Source organism: Halictus rubicundus, unplaced genomic scaffold (assembly GCF_050948215.1).
Source record: "Halictus rubicundus isolate RS-2024b unplaced genomic scaffold, iyHalRubi1_principal scaffold1406, whole genome shotgun sequence".
NCBI lineage: Eukaryota > Metazoa > Arthropoda > Insecta > Hymenoptera > Halictidae > Halictus > Halictus rubicundus.
In genome coordinates, this window is record NW_027489947.1 from 4,123 (window position 1) to 8,122 (window position 4,000).

At 36.3% G+C, this 4,000-nt stretch overlaps 1 non-coding gene across 1 annotated transcript; it reads left to right on the forward strand.

The window, feature by feature from the left end:
- Positions 1 to 226: 226 nt before the first annotated feature.
- On the forward strand, positions 227 to 329 carry LOC143365144 (U6 spliceosomal RNA). Its single transcript, XR_013084497.1, has one exon. It is a non-coding gene; the product is annotated as a U6 spliceosomal RNA (small nuclear RNA).
- Positions 330 to 4,000: the final 3,671 nt, after the last annotated feature.

Here is a 4,000-nt window from a genome sequence, read left to right on the forward strand (position 1 = left end):
TAAACCAAATATGATTTAATTCCGATGATATATACTTGTGTAATGGACGATGAAATATGTAGGACGATTGTGTTGTGTCTTGACATGTTCTATGCCTTTAGTATAATTTCGTGGTTAGATCGTGCATAACTCACAGACGATAATCGTCCGTTCGCTGCACCAGATATCCGGTGGGACATATCAAACGCCCTGGTTGGAAATTATGGAGGTTGTGTCTGACATGTAATTGCTTCGACAGCACATATACTAAATTTGGAACGATACAGAGAAGATTAGCATGGTCCCTGCGCAAGGATAACACGCAAAATCGTGAAGCGTTCTGTGCTGTTGAGTACTCGCGTGATCCAGGCACACACCCTTTAGAGAAAAAGTGGAAAAATTGCCATTTTTCACGATTTTCGGCTTAAAATCGCAATTTTTAATCGTTTATAACTCGTAAACGAATAAGTCAATACCGGTGAAATTTTCAGCATGGACATAATTTATTCGAACGAATCAAATACATTCTTTAAATTTTCAATACAGGCTCAGATAAAAGAGCCTGAAAAAATCAACTTTTACTATTTCTTTTGCGATTCCGACCAATTCAAATTTTTTTCAAAAATTTTTTACACCTCGTCTAATAAACTAATCCTTCTAACTTCTCAATAACATTCAAGTCATTTGATCTAATTTTTAGAAAGTTATGTTGCTTGAAATAGTGTAGACTCAGTTTTGCTCGTTACTGTAAGTAAGAAGTGGCCGCACAATGCACAGATAGATGGATAGATAGATTATAATAGATAGATACGTTATAATAGATAGATAGATTATTACTGTTTTTTTTTTCCCCGCGGGGAACAGAATTGCAGTCAATCACAGTCCCAGCAGACAGAGGCAGTGAACGTCCGGTGGTTCGACCGCCAACGAATAAACCCTCAGATGAAGAATTATTATGAATTATTATGGACATCCGATTATGTCGCACGAGGAGAAGTAAAAATAGGATTAAGATATATGTTAAAAATTCTACGCAGTAAGGTAGCACGAGAAACGACTCCAACTTTTCTTCCTGCAAGACACGCAGATGAAGTTCTCAGTTTACACGCTGAGAACAAACAGGAAAGGTGTCCAAATATGCCAAATTATAAGAAAAGACGCCGACTTCATGGTAAAAAGATCCTGTCGGCGTACAGCTGACTAGTCAGGAGACATCAAGAAGATAAAAAGATGCAAGGTAGAGACTCCTGTGCCAGCATCTTTGAAAAACAAAGGATTGTGCATCTTATAAAAAGGGGGACCAACTCCTAAAATTCAGTTATAAATAGTCAGTCAGTCAGTCAGACAATCGTGAACAATCAGTTATTCAGTCATAGTCAATAGTCCAGTAGTCTCTTTTGAAGTTAAAATAGTTCGTTCAGTTGTTTCGCGACAAACCGTTTCAAAGACCAGTGTCAGCAGTCGGAGTACATTGTAACCGAATCCGAACCCGTGATCACGGTAATATTAATATTATTATTATTATTATTATAATCAAACTATTTGTAAGCACTCCAGTATATGCGCTATATAAACCATATTTGTAAAATCAAATTTGTAATCTCTGATTCAGAACCACACTTTGAATAAATCAATAATTTTGTTGTTTTCAAAATAAGGGTACAAAGTTATTTAAACGAGCCTCAATTTCCCGAACCATAGCCGGTGTATGCAGGTAGGTTCGAAACTGCGTCCTATCCTCTTAAGATCGTAATTCATACCACTTGGGACGTAACACTATCAAAGCTTGCGAAGGAGTATCTTTGTGTTATGACAACATCTGTTCCTTCCGAAAGAGTATTCTCAAAGACTGGCGAAATAATTAGTAAAAAAAAGAAATAGATTAAAAGACAATATAGTGAATAAAATATTGCTTCTTAATATGTACAAAATAAATCCTTTATTATGTCTATTTCGTACATATTCGCTTTATCTACGTTTTTTTCTTGCCGAAATGTTCCAGTATTTCCACTCGCGGCATTTCTATACTCATGTCAGGTCCGAAATCACAGTCAAATTTAAAGCATCGAGATATTTGAAGGAATCATTTGGCAATCGATACATATAGTATAGAAACAGCTTATAGTGATCAGGAATAAATAACTTCTGTGAATTTGATTGCAAAGTGAAAAAACATTGACCACTTTGACTCGATAATTTCATACCTTACTTCATATATTAATGTATATATATAAGGCGCTAAAACTCAAGGAAGGTAAAGAATATATTTCACAGAAGTCATAAGGAAACACCAATCCCTACGACCCATATCCCATAAATTCCAACTTCAAGAAAACAAGATCTATTCAAATTAAAACATTGATAAAGAAATAATGAGAAAATAACTGCGAAATTTCTTGTTAAGGGCCAGTTTTCCCAGGTGGCCTTGAACAATCGATAGTACCGCTATAACGGCCACTCGAAGAAGCTAAATAGTAACATTTTCGTCCAGTATGGGGAGCTGGGTGCACTTTCCACATTCAGTGTCGAGTGAGAGAGAGAAAAAAAAAAAAAAGAAATAAAAATATATATATAGGAAAATGTGCAACTTAGTACGTAAGTCAAATCGTTATGTATATAGGTATAAGGGAAACATATATTTGCGGCTAATGGGTCCGAGTGGACTCAAGTCTTTGTATTATTGTTGTTAATATTAATAGCAATGAAAATAAAAAAAAAAAAAAAAATTCAGTGTCGAGTGGCATTTTCCGAGTATCCTCTCTGATTCGATCGCATGATCTCTGACAATAGAGGCGATCTGAGCATGCGTGGTCCACATCGTAAACGACGGCGCTGCCGTAGCTTCGTTCGAACAGCCGTGCCTCGGCACACTCACACACCACCAGGTCGGCGTGTACGTGTACCGATGAGAATAGCAAGGGTCCGGGATGCCGCTAATCATTCCTCGATCGTGCAAAATGGCAGAGTTGGGCAAAATATTTATCTAAATAAAAATTTCGAATAACTAGTAAAAGATAAAAAAAATTTTTATTCCTTATTCGAAGGTTCAAGTAAAGAAAGTATCTTTATTTGATGTGTATCGAATAATTTTATTCGACGAAAAAAGATAATTTTTTTTATTCGAAGCGGATTTATTCAAACTTCGAATAATTTTTTCATCTTTTATCTTATACCTCGTCTGTGGTGTAGCGTTCATTTCATAACTTTAATTTCGTCAATTTTAAACTGTCCGATATTTTGATAAAGGTCCTCGTATTCTTCAAATTTTGAAAAATGTTCCTGCCACGAAAACATTGCATTTGTCTAAAACAATTGCAATAAATAAATGGTGAAGAAAACATTTTTTTTATTTCAAATGACAACGTTTTTAACGTACCGTACACTCCGGACTGCACCGGACTGTGTGTGCATTTGAGAGTAAAACTGTCGCGAGTTGCTCTCCAGAGTCAAATTCGTCAGTGTTTTATTATGCACGAAAGGAATAGCCCTCTCCGGTAGCAAATACTTCCGATGCTACCGGAGAGTGCCATTCCTTTCGTGCATAATATGTAAAACACTGACGAATTGACTCTGGAGAATAAGTCGCGACAATTTTACTCTTAAATTGGCACGCATCCTTAGAGTGTATGTAGACTAAAAATGTTGTCACTCGAAGAAAATGTTTTTCCACCGTTTATTTTGCAATTGTTTGAAACAAATGTTCCTGCTTTCGTGGCAGGAGCAATTTAAAAACTTTAAGGGAAATGAGGAACTTTCTCATAAAAGCGGACAGTTTCAAATTTCCGTAATTAAAGTTATTTCAAGTGAACGCTGCACCGTGACATACAGCTTCCGACGGCAGGCGCGCGGTAGAAGCAGCGGCCGGACATCTTACCTACGTGCAGCGTTCACTTAAAATAATTTTAATTCTCATTAAATTGTCAGTAATGGGGACACTTTGCGCTATCTCCCCATTCTTTTTCAAATTTTTAAGAATATTCCGGCCATGAAAATATTGCATCTGTTTCAAACAATTGCAAAA